This window comes from Melospiza melodia, chromosome 3 (assembly GCF_035770615.1).
Source record: "Melospiza melodia melodia isolate bMelMel2 chromosome 3, bMelMel2.pri, whole genome shotgun sequence".
NCBI lineage: Eukaryota > Metazoa > Chordata > Aves > Passeriformes > Passerellidae > Melospiza > Melospiza melodia.
The window spans coordinates 68,842,622-68,856,126 of record NC_086196.1 but is presented as its reverse complement, the minus strand read 5'-3'; positions in this window follow the sequence as shown (position 1 = coordinate 68,856,126).

The following is a 13,505-nucleotide window of genomic DNA, read 5'->3' as shown; positions in this document are numbered from 1 at the left end:
TTTTTTTTTGTTTTTGTTTTTAAGTATTAAAGTGCTGAGAAAATAAATGGAGCTCTTGACTATCAAATACATTTTAGTTGGGATTTCTTTCTCAGATCAGCTCCCAGGAAGGAATCTAACTAGTAGAAATATACATTTACTATCTCCCAGAACATCAAAAAGAGATGAAAAGAGCACAAATAGAGGAGGTGGAGGTTAGTAAATGGGTTGTAAAGTCCTGGCTTCCAACTGTCTGGGTTCCAGGTGCAATTAAAAGAATAGTTACTCAGTTCTAGTATGGTAAAGAGTTAATTATGCAAAAGGCATTTTTTTATCTCAAATGAAAACAGCTTTTGAAAATAATAAAAAAATCATCTTGACCTGTTAATTTGCCATGGTTAAATATCTACCATAAGGGTCAATAAGGTAGGCTTCCTAACAGGACTCTATACTGTTCTTTCAATGTGTTTGGAAGAAATCTGCTTTAGAGCAGATGCTTTGGTGCTTTTCAGTTTCATTTGTTTCAACTCAGAAAAACTGCAGTTTGCACAGTTTTTTGGGAGAAAAGGACTGACTGCAGATGCCAGCACTAGTACTGAGGAGGGCAGGATGGTGACCAATACCTGCTTTGAGCTGTTAATAAGCTTGCAGTGATGAGTTCATTTTGGAGCCCTTCAGCAGCATCATTTTTCTGCTTCAAGAGGGAAAAGTGATTCCACATTATTAGTTATATGTGCAGGAGGGTATGTTTGGTTGTGCTGTAAACACTGCATGTGAGCTTCAGTTTTGCCATTTCCCAAAGCTGCTTCTACCTCTCCATGAAATGATGTGATTTGAACTTATTATGAACATCCTTTATGAGACATGCTGGTGTGGGAATTTTAAATTAGCAGGAAGGGAAGCTTCAGGTCTGTAGCTTACTTTTGCCATGTCATTCATGCAGATAGTTGCCTGACTGCAGATAGTTGCTTGACCTCAGGGACCAGCCCCCAGGACAACTCCTTGCTGCTTTTCCATTGGAGGAGCTAGTGCCACAGAAGAGGGGTGGGATAGGAGCGTCTGACTCCACAGGCACCTTCCCAGGCTGATCTGTGCTAGCATCCCAAACCTGGCATGAAAGCCTTGCCACTGAGACTTTGGCTAGCATTTATATATATTTGTGCTTTGCTTTATCCTTTTTTTTTTTTTTTTTTTTTTTTTTTTTTTTTTTTTATTTTCTTGACAATCAACACAAGTCTTAAAGTGTTGCTGAGACCAAATGGCAATCCCCACCCCCCATCACCCAAGCTCTGTTTCTAGCTACAGCATTGGTTGGCTTCCCAGCATTTTCCTCCTGCACCAGCTCCTGCAGCTAAGAATAGCCCTGGTGATGCTGTGGAACAGGATGTGCAACCTGCTGGGCTTCCTGCATTTGTGCTCGTGTTGCTGGCCTGTGCTGAAGCCTGTCCTCATCTTCCCCTGGACTCACTGGGTGGATTTGTTAGATTTAATTTCTTGGATTAGGTTTACTGTGGGTTGGCCCACAGGTGTTCCAGTTGCCTATATTCTGTGCTGTAGGCAACTGCATTCTGCAGTATAGGCAAGGCCTCAGCCGAGGGAGATACTCACTTGCTGCCAGTCTTCTGTGCTGCACAGTGTGTCTGCTGAGTGTAAGAGGATGCTGCTGGCCTGCTGCAGACCTGGATTCAAGCTTCACTGCTTGGTTTGATGTTACTGTGTGATCCCTGTAGCTGAGGGTGCAGAGTACAGCACAGGCAGTCTGCAGGTAACTGGGTCACTGCTGCTCATCTGAGCTAGGTGCTCATACCTTAGTTCTGGAGTGAACAACACTCCCACAGATAAATGCTGCACATATTGCTATACCCTCAAGATTTTTTCATTAGGCAGCACTGACTGGAGACTCAGTCCATTGTTTTATCCTGTGCTGCCATGGGCTCTCTCCCAGTCAATTGCAGACAAGCACATTTTTCCTTGAAAAACAGATTATGTGAATTAGCAAAATTGGGATGATGATTTTCACTTGTATTTGGGCATGTGGGAAGGTTCTGACCCAGATGGATGGGGCTGATTCTGCATGCTTCCAGCTGAGCTTTAGGATGGGTTGGGCTTAAGTACTAGGTAAAATCTAGGCTCAAGTAATTCATCCTAAATATCCATACTGGCAGAGCTCTTAGGTTTCTCTGTCATCACAGTTTGAAGTGATTTTCTCTTTATATTGCTGTTTGAAAAGAAAAAAGGAAAGAACTATGTTTAATTATCGCAAGAATTATTACCCAGCCCTGGTAGGTGTGTTTCCAGTTTGCTAAAAACCTCCCTGCATGCAGCAGCAGCACAGCAGAGACACTGACAAGTTAGTCGGCAAGTTACTGCTAAAACGGAGGTGTTTGGTACACATGCTTGAGTTTGGGAGTGGAATGACACTTGGCACCATAATGTCCCAGTTATCCTTTTCTGAAGGAGTAGGAAAACTGCAGAGCTAAATATTGAGTCAAGCTGTGTGGGCAGAGCTCCTGTGTCAGAGCTGTGCTGATGTCACAGCCGCAGCGTGACATCACGGGCTGCATGTGAACAGCCCAGAGCATCACCCAAGCTCTGTGTGCTACTGAAAACCTCAGTAACATTTATTGAAAACTTACATGGGGGTTTTATCCCTTTTCCCATTCCCTTAATCCTGAGAAGTTTATCCACACAGCCAAGGGGAGAGTGTGCAGCTCAACTGCCTTGTAACACTGTGTGCTGTTCTGAGAAAAGGTGCCATTGAACCAGGGTTTGGACTCTACTGCACTTGGTGTGCCCTTCCTAAAAGTATCTACAAAAATGAGGTGATGTCAAAACAATGTTTCTCTACTGAAAGCTTGGGAGATACTCAAGTCTACAACTTCTGCAGCAGCTTTCTGTGATGCTCTCATTTGCTGTCCTCTGCCCAGAGATTAATCAGAGTTACTATTACTGCATGTGTGTGCAATAATTAATGTGGCATGGAAAAACAGTAGGGCAGACACTGGAGTTCTTTAGATTTATTCTTTAATAATAGAAATTGTGATCTATGAGATTTTTGCCAAAACTTCTTTCATCTTTGATAGTATCAAAAAGGCAGGTTACTTCTCCCATAGTGGTCTTTCTGGTTAGTAGGAAGCAAATGAAATTATGGCACCAATGGAGTGTGTGTGGGTTTTGATTTTGGAGTGGTTATATTTTCCCCTTCCTGCAGCTGCTTTAATGAGGGTAATGACTTTATTTGGTTTTCCTCTATAGCTCTGCAGTGCTTAACAGCTTGTTACCGAGGGACCTACACTTGGAGTGCATGGAAATCCAAGTTAGTGAAAGACATGGAAAAACATGTTCAAACAGATCACAGCTGAAGCTGAGACCTTAATCTTCCTGAGACAGAAGGTAGCCAGCACAGGCTCAGCTGTTCCATCAGGAAAGGTTAGTGTGAAGTACCAAGCCTAGCTCACTGCTAGAGAAATGGTGCAGAAAATCAGGTAACAGCAGTTTAGTTTCACACCCGAGCATATGAGGAGTGGCCTCTCTCTGCAAGAGACTGCAGCTTGGCAGAAATAATGTCTGTGCATGGGGGTTTGTTGTTGGCAGTGGCTGAAATCCTGAAAGTGCAGTATTTCTCCAAATGACTTAAGGTAAAGTCAGATATGGAGGGTTCTTATGCAACGTGAGAGTTCCCCTTTCGAAACAGTGGTTTGGAGAGAAAAAGTCATTGGTCTGGGCTAGGACAAAAATTAAACAAGATAAACAAGGATGGATTGCTGCCATCTTCCCCTTCCCCTTTATCTCTAAACCTTAACCTTAAACTGCAAATTTGAGGTTAATGCAGTGCAGTGTGTCTGCAACTGCTGAAAGCAGCTATGTTCTAATAGATCTGACTTATTTCAATGATGATGAAGGTTTTAAAGTTCCTCCAGGTAACAGAAATATTTCTAGACTTTTAAAGTTCAAATGCAATTATTTTTTTATATTACTAAGAATATTTTCAAATTAAATAATTAATTCTCCTGATAAAACATTTAATGAATTATTTACTTATTCTGTGTCCTTGTTTCTAATCCACAGAACACAGAAATAAACTTTATTTTCAAAAACCTGTCCAATTTTTGCTAACATATTATTTTTCTTTAATATCAGCTTAAAAGAGAGGAAGTGTCAGTTCATAAAAAGTGGAGCTAACCACACAATTTTGGTAGCAGGTCACTTGCCACTAACAAGTACTTCAGCCCTCTGTAGAGCTCTGAGTAGCTGTAGAATGTGCTGTGGAAACAGGGACCACAGCAATAAATTGGGATGGAAAAATATTTGCTTGAACTTCATGAAGAAGAAGCTGCTTTAGTGATACAGAAGAAAATGTGTCTGTTCCTGAGTTGCATTTTGGCCTATACATATGCATAGAATGCTATGTATAGTACAAATGTATATGTATATACGTATACATTTGTACTATACATAGCATTCTGAAAACCTAATCCTTCAATGATGTGATGGGGACTTTATTCCATAAATACCAGATTAGATCCTGTCCTATGCACTGATTTATCCAGCCACTTAAAGTATGGCAGGGGAGGAGTGGAGAGCATGATAGATGCATTTCTGGACTGTACATCATTCAGCTACTCCTTCCAGTACACGTGATCCTTCTTTTAAATAAAGTGAGAGTTTGTTTGGGGTTTCACCCAAATATGACCATCCTACTTTTCAAATAACTTGGTTCTGACAGGAACATTGTTCTGACAGATTCTTTTTGAAGGGAGATGTCTTAACTCAATTGGCTTCAGGGTATCTTCCTGTGATAATGCCTTCAGGGGCCACATGCTGGCTGGCTGAGTCAGTGACACTGTGTTTTCCTGTGCACAGTAGGAGTGCAAGACTCTGAACCAAGTTGTGCTGGATGGAGGATATCAAAGACCTGGAAATCTGGAAGAATGTGTTGAAGATAAGGCTAGATTAATTCTCAACACTTTAAGCCTTTGTTAAGAAAAGCTGAGCTCTTGGATTTTTTTTTTTTAATTTTTTTTTTTACTTTCTGTATCTGTGACTAACCCCAAATGCAGCCACTCATATGTAGAGGAGGAGAACTTAATATTCACTGAAATTTCACTGATGTGCTTTTGGCAAGTCTGAGATGTTTGCTAAGTAAGTTGAATAGGATGGTAATGATTGTTACAGGACCCCTCAGAGCATGTTTTCCATCTTGCTTTTCATCACTTATAAGTAGATTATGAATATAAGAGCCTGCCTTGTATTGGGAACTCTGACAGGTGAAAAGTGCTCTCTGTTTGTAGCACATGCAGGGCTCTGACATCTGGCATGCTTTTCATCCCTCATACTCTGCTAAAAAGTGCCTAAAGAAATACAAAGTACTCACTGAGGCTCAAAAACGTGACCACAGTAGAAGCTGTGCTTCTCTGAGGGGTCTCCCTTATCTCCACACGGATTTCAGTTTCCCCCAAAAGCTGAAATTTCAGTTTAAGGATGGCCTCAGAAATAGAGATTGGGAGTGGTTTGTAGAAATCTCAAGAGGCATCCAGCAGGACTACAGCTGTTCTAAGGAAAGAAGCCATTCTCTCTTGGATTGCACTGCAAACTCACCCAGTCTGAGGGATGGAAAACCAGCAGCGTTCCTCAGAGAGGCCTGGATTGCTCCTGTGCTGCACCAATTTTAGGGCCACAGCACACGGGAGAAGTGAGGGCATGACTGCCATGAGCTGGGCCGTGTAGGCCAGCTGTAATCAGGTAATCTGCGCTCTGAGCAGCTCCTGCCACAGAACACCCACCTACCAACAAAGGCAAGCACAGCACTGCCCAGCCCTCGATGTTTGAAACTTCCCCTCAGTCCCTGGGGAAGGCCTCCACATCCAGAGCGTGTGTGCCATAGGTGTAAAGGGAGCAATGGGCTGCTGGAAAGGGCACCACCAGTGGTGCAACAACTCTGATACTGGGCTGCCACTCCAGCTGTTCTGGGATTAATGCTGTTACTGAGTTTAGAACTGATGAATGAAACTTGAAACTCAATTTATGCAGAAATAACTGCTTAAACCTGGTTATTTCTTGTTTCCTTGTGCACATGGCTTTTCTAGGCTGTCTGCTTTTTCCACAGTAACTTCCAAGCCCTGCTTGGGCAGGGGTTGTCACCTCCCAGCATAGCACTGATCACAGAGGTAGGTATCCTCCAGGCAGGGCTGCTGGATGCTTTCTGATCTGGCAGTGAGGAAAAACACCCACCCCAAGAGAGTCTGCAGTGCTTCACTAAATAATTAATAGGTACTAAAGTCTCCAGGACTTCAGAATCACATGGACTCCGACTATTCATGCAATGCTGTACAGTGTTTAGGTAAAAGGTTAAAACTATACCTACTCTAAAACAAATCCACACCATAACATGGAGGCAGAAAGACAGACAGAATTAGTAGTACTGCTTCCTCCTTTAACAGGAGTCAAGCTGAGACAGAGAGTTCATAAATATTTTCTTTTTAGTTTTTTCCTTTCACGTGACTTCGTTAGAAGGCTGGAAACAGACTTCTGTTAACTTTTGGTTATTAAAAACCAAAAAAAGCAGTCTTAGAAAGAAATCAGGGTCTGACAACCCAGCAGGGTAATGGGAAACTTAATAAATATCCTGTTGTTATAACATCTGTCATTTTAGCATTAACAAGCTCATGACTTTAGCTGTTGTATGATCACAGCTCCACTCTGCAGATTAAGGGAAAGGCTGCTAGACCTCTAAAGTAAAAGATTTCTGCCCAGCAGGGTGCTTTAACCTCTTGTATCCTGAAGCAATTTAGCTAAAGCAGCTTGAAAGTGATAGAGAGATAGACTCCTGTGCAGGTCAATTAGGAGGGATACAGAAGCAGTTGGACTCGAGGGTTTTCCTAATTTTGTTCTTTTTGATGTCCAGAAGAACCAGGAAATAAACAAAACAAAACAAAAACCCAAACAAACAAACAAAAAAACCAACCAGGCCCAAAAGAACGTGGTGGGATTTTTTTTTCTTAATTTGGTCAGACTTTGATTTTCTTAAAGGTTATAGAGAGGAGATTTAAGACTGTTTTATTAAATGAATAACATCACTGCAGCAAAGATACGGTAGCTGCCCATTGCTTGTAAGACAGTAGATATCTGTCAACCACAAACACAGAGTGGTATTTTGGTTCATTTAAAACAGGCCTCTGCGAGAACCAGAGCAACTGCACAAATACTGAACTCCATACAGCGTCTCTCACCACCTGTTTCTGAGATTTCTTTAGCCCGTTGACTCATGTTTTTCTTTTCTGGAAGCTAAAGAAAATGCCTGCCATGCTGAAAATGCTCCTGGTTTGGTTTTAATCTCAGATGAAGTTCATCCAGAACAGTTCCATGGTGATAATGTTTCTGACTTCTTTATTTTTTGCTTTTAAGTGTCAGGTGGTGAAATGAGAGCCCTCCACGATCTGCATGCAGCCAGTGCTTCCCTGGCACACAGCTTCTCACGCAGGCAGGAGCAGAGGGCCTGAAAGAAAGAAGTTGTCCTGCTGCTCATGAGGAGTCTGTAGCTGGGTGTGAGCAAGAGCTGTGGAGTTCAGTGGAGAGTAAATCCACCTTGTCCCAGATCGCTCAGCTGGCCTCCCTCACTGTCCTCTCTCAGGGCAAGGAAGCAGCACATCCAAGTCACAGCCAGCTCCAGGACTGCTGGCAGTCTACAGAAGCATCACAAAAGTATTGTGGACCTCATTGTCTAACATAAGGATAAATCACCATGTTCTCATGCTGCTTCTAAAAAGCTCAGAGGCATCAGTAGCACCCCCAAGTGCCCTCAAGTCCCTGTGTACTTTAGACAAGTGAGCTTGCATAGAATTTAGGATCCTTGCATAGAATTTAGGATCCTTAAAGCATGTTTGTTTGCTTTACACTGAGATTGTCTTGCAAATGCTACTATTCTGTTTGGGGAAAAAATCTGATGTCTACAGCAGAGATGCCACGTCACGTGGCATGACTGGGAAGGCCAGACATGATCTGGGGCACTGGGGCACCCAAAACCCTTGCTCAGGTCTTTCATAAGCAGATGGTTTACCTTGTATATTTTCAATTTCTATTCCTTTTAGTGATGCTAAGGCAAGAAGAGAAATCCATACCCTCCCCCCAAATTTTGAAAATACCAGCACAAACATTTCAGTAGCTGGTGGTAGTTTCATTGCAGAGACAGACTTGAGGGATGATGACATTTTGTTTTGTAAAATGCTTTAACTTCCTAAAATAGTTATTTAAAAAAACCTGACTCCAAACCACTTTCTGTTTTGAAATACATTTGTAAGTGAAATTACATGTTCAAGTTCTCTCAGTGTTTTGAGTAGAACAAAACATTTGGACCCAGTAGTTTTTGCTAAAGGCTTTCAGAGCTGCTAACATCTAGAAAGTCTGTTTTTGCATAGGGCTAATTAGAGCCCATAAAAGAATAAGAGAAATTAAACCCCACAATGCAGTTCAACTGCAGTGCTAAGACCTTGCAATTAAACTGTGCTGCTGGATTTTGCGTATTAGCACATGAATTACACTTTAAGTGATAAATGTTGAACCAAATAATTATCTATAGCTTTTGGGAAGGAATAATCAATAAGGTTAGGCTGAGAAAAGACAGTACTTAAAATAAATAAAAGAAATAGTAGGATGGCTTGATGAGAACACAATAAATTGTTCCCTGTGAATGAACTGACAGGTTAGTCCACATTTCTTCTTTTTGAAATATGGGTGGCACCTTATGTTATTTTTTCCTTTTAAAACCAGGCAAAAAATGAGAATACTCAAAACCTTGAGGAACGCCTACCCTCTCTCCAGAGGCGGGTGGCAAAGACCCTTGGAGGCGCTAATTCAGCTCCTCCTCACTGCAGCAAAGGGGCGGCTGCGAAGGGCAGAGGGGAGCGTGGCTGTGCCGGGATCCTGCTCTCCCTTGGATGCTGGCACAACCCTTTTGACATTTCAGTCTCTCTGTCGGTGCCTGGGTTTGTGGGAGTGCCTGCCTCTGTTATAAATAAGAAGCTTGACTAGGCCGATATTCAAGCAGCAATCAATTTATTAATTATTATGGTAAAGTATGAGCAATACAGCGCTGGGTACAGTGGGGGAAGTTTTCCCTCCAACTGCACACCAATAGTTGAGGCTTACAGGTATTTATAGGGGTACTCATAAGCTTTCTCATCAGTTTCTATTCAAATTTTTACTCATCAGCAGTTTCTATTCCCAATTTTTACATCACAATTCTATACACTATTGTGAGTTAGTGTTTCTCAGGATGTATCCCAAAAGGAGTATCCCCAGATGGTGGTGGTCCAATTTCTGAAAGAAGAAAGACGAATCCCATCTGGTGAAGTCCAGCTCCCCAGATGTGGGTCCATCTTTTAATTGCAAGGACTATAAATCTCATAACAGTGATGTCCAGCTTCCCTTGGTCAAAACTATTAATGTTTGAGTTGATGTTCATCTTCCTTTCTCAAGCTGCTTTTCTCTGTTTTATTAAGGCATGAGATAAGCATGTTTCCTTTATATATATTCCAAAGCTATAGTTTCATGGACACATGCAATATTCTAAAATGATACTTCAAAAGGTTATTATTGCAAAACTCTTTAATAAGGCTTAACTACAAGCAAAGAGCAACATCCTTAACATCTATTCATCTATTCAAATGGTCCTAAATCAACGAAGGTTAATTGCGAACAAAAGATAGGTTCAAAGGCCTTCTTCCATGCTTTACTTTCCTCAGTTATTATTATTAGAATTCGTCTTTATAACTGTCCCATGGTCAGTTTCCACGCATATCACGATCACAAATACACACATTGCCTGTATGTACCTGACACTAAACATAGCTTTGTACATCACACCTCTGGGGAGCTGCAGCACTGCCATCCTCACGCTCTGCGCGTGGCCAAAGTCACCTTGCACGGTTCCTCGTGCCCAGCTGTGCTGGGATGGCCCTGGATGGGTGCCAGGGGACAGATTACAGAGGCCAGGCAGCCGGTGAGGGGGCCAGCCCCCTCACTTATCCCACCAAGCGGCCCGGCGCACCCTGCCTCTCCCCGGGCCTGAGGCAGCGCGGGCAGCTCCGCGCCGAGGCTGGGGCTGGGGCTGGGGCTGGGGCTGGAGCAGGCCCTGGCCAGCAGCGGTGCCCTCACGGCAATTCCCTGAGCCCTCCAGCACTGCCCACTCGCCCAGGAGGTTTTATCCCAGCCCCCATGGCAGGGAATGGCCAGGCCAGTGCCCGCAGTATCAGCCCCACTTTCTCCTGCCGCTGAGTCCCTGTCTGGAGCTGCCCCACAGCCGCTCCAGAAGGCGCCGGTGCCGCTGTGCCTGAGCAGAGGCCACCGAGGAAGCAGCGTGAGGGGTGTTGTGGCAAATGGAGCGACAGCGGGGTTTGCCACAGGGCCACTGCAGCAGCCCGGTGAGGGGAGCCATTGCCCTCAGGCTATTAAAATGCAATTTGCTGAAAGGAAACCGCTGCGGCCGCACGCACCCAACTGCGGCGTCCGAGCAGCGCCGGAATAGCCGCCGCCACAAGAAAGCCGGCAGCCCGCATTAGCAGGGAAATCCATCTTTTACAAAAGCCACAATGGACTGTTAGCTTTTAACCAGGTTTTAGGGGTGGGGAGCAGCCTTCCTGTCGGGCGAACCCTAAGGAGGAAGTGAGTGGCTCCAAACATCCAGGGGCGGTGGGCATTGGGAACTCCGAGGCGCGCTGCTGGAGCTCGCTGGTACAATGCAGGCAGCCCCGCGTGGATGGGCCACTGGCCGAGCCGCAGGGAGCTGCCCTTGTTTGTTTGTTCCTACGGCACAGGCAGAGACAGGGGCCCTGTTTTATGTTCCCCTGCAGGAAGGTGATAAAGTGCCCGGGAGCTGCTGGAATCCGTTCTCCAATAAATTCAAAGGGAAAGGCCATTTTTTTGTGCCCTGGAAGGCTGAGGGATGCTGGAAGGCAGTAAAACTAAGGCAGCGCATCGCACGCTAGTGTGGAAGGAAGCCACCGGAGCAATTTTTCTGATTTGTTTTGTTGCTTGTTCTTTTTTTGCCCTGAATGATTTTTACTCTGCCTGTGGCTAAGCAATCAATATCTCTTTGCCAACAATAAATATTCCAGGCTTTTAAATGATGATGTATTCCAGGGTGAAACAAATTAGGTGCGTTATTGCTGCCCTCTTGTACTCAAACTAATTCTGTGGGTCCAAATGGAAATTCAGAGAGAGATTCCTGAACCAGGCTCACCGGTGGCAGCAGATCTGAACAGGTCTGGCTTCAGCTGTCAGCTCTGTTGCTGATCTCTCTTCTTTCACTGAGACGAGCAGAAATTCAGGAGAGCTGTGTGAGTAGCTCCGCAGGCTGAATCCATCAGGCAGATGCATGCAGCTGAGCATGAGCCTGCCTGGAGCGCTGCAGCGCCCTTGTTTCCCTCGGCAGGAGGCTGCAGAGCTAGATTGGTGTGTAAAGCAAAGCCCAGGCTGAACAGCACCGGCCCAAATGCTGACCCTGGGGTGTCACACCAGCAGGGACTTCAGCTCTGACCTCTTGGTGCAGTGGCTGGTCAAGGAGTGTTTCCCAAGGATCAGCTACTAAAAGCAGTTCTTCCCTTTTGATACCCACACAGGGAGCCAGGTGGGAATCTGTTTGGAGCCCTGAAAAGTCTGTCAAGGCTGTGACAGTAACTAATCCTACTCCCATGTGTCTGAGGGAGAGCAAATCAACTTAATTAGGCATCAAGGAAGCAATCTGATTTGCTTCTGAAGTGGAGTTGGATGATTTGTGCAAATAAATTGTTACAGACCATTTTATTCTCTTTGGTTTCCTGTACTGTTTTGCTGACGTGGTAGAGGGACTATATAGTCACTCCTGCTGTGTTTCCCCATGGCATCGGTGCTGCTTGAACCCTCTAGCAGAGAAACTTTATAGGACAGTTCAGGAAACATCTCACTCCATTTCCCACCTACTACTACAAGAGCTCTTGCTCTGAAGGATTAAGATGACTATGGAAGATGGAGGGCAAAGACACTGGGCATTCTTGCTAGGAGAAAATATTGCATAATAAAACACAGCCAGCCAGAGCAGGCAGACACCTCATGTCAGTGGCCATCAGCCCCACTCCCTTATCTCCCAGAACTGTCATTCCCCAGGTCCTAGCTCCCTGTTTATTAGGGGGATGGGGAGCCATGTAAAATGATTTCTCTCTTCTCTCCTTTTTTCTTCAGGGGGAGGGTGCTGCTGTTTTAGTAATGGCAATAGTCCTCATGCATTAATCCTCATCAGCTTGTATGTGCATACAGGCAAAGCATGATGGGCTTGACATTTGCCATCAAGAAAATGAAATCCTCCCAGTTTCAGATCACCCTGCCCTGGTTTTCTACCAAATCTTTTCAAATCAACAGCCATTTCATCTCCATAAGCTAATAATAACCCTTGCAAAGCCTGTGAATCAGCAAAAGGCTCTCCACAGCTGCAACTGTCAGCAAAACAGGAGCTAACACTGTGGAGGGGTGGATGTTGAAGGAGTTGGGGCCCTGGCCCATGGTAAGTCTTGGGCAGCATTTGCTGAGCCAGACCCATCTCAGGGCTCTGCCTCTGTCCCCTCCACCATGCTTGTGGTTGTCATTTGTGAGAGGAGTGAGCAGCATAAGACCCGGCTGCACAAACAACTACCAAAGTCTTTACTTATCCTTTCTCTCTAAGGAGAGTGCTCTGGATGCCAGAAGAAGCCAGCTTTGTGACTTCCACTACAACAGGAACCAGCTCTGAAAAAAATCTGCATTGGTGTCTGGTGGGAATATCTGGAGCACTGGAGCTTGCCCTGCTGCTTCTCATTGAAATGAGCAGGAATTTTGTCACTTGCTTCTCTGGCCCAAGTCTGCTCCTGTGGCTGGCTAAGGAGAAGCAGGTTCTGCTGCAAGAGTATTTGCAATGGGAATTGCCAGGTAGTGGGCAGGCTGCCTGCTGGGAGACCCTTTGAGTCCCCTTGTAGTCCTGATGTTCTTTTTTTCCCCCTTGTGTTTTGCCCAAGGGAACCTGCAGGTTTGCTGCTGATCAGCAGGCAGTGCATGCAGCTGGAGGCCCAGGACTGAGGATGAACTGGAGAGATAAGCTATCTGTGAGCACAAATGCCTGTCTAGCCCTGTACACCTTGGAGGAAAAAGAAGAATTTCTGAAAAAGACGGCCTGCCAAGAGAGGGGCTGGGCAGTGCATGCCTTGTTTCTCACCCTCTTTCCTTCAGCACTCACTGCTGAGTCCTTTTGGAGGCAGGCTACAGAAGAAAAGACCTGTCAGACCCAGGATGGCAGTCACTGATGACAAAACTACAGCAATTTAAGAGCTCATGAACATGGGATGTTTCAGACACTGTGCAAATAGAAGAAAGATCCTGCCTAGCAGCTCATCCCTGAGACCTTTTAATGACCAGGGCTATTGTGGCTTCCTTCTTGTGACTCCTAGGTCTGGGCATCCTGACATTTCTCCACATGGCATGAGATTTGAAGCACATACTCCACAAGCCAGTCTGCTAGCCAAGAA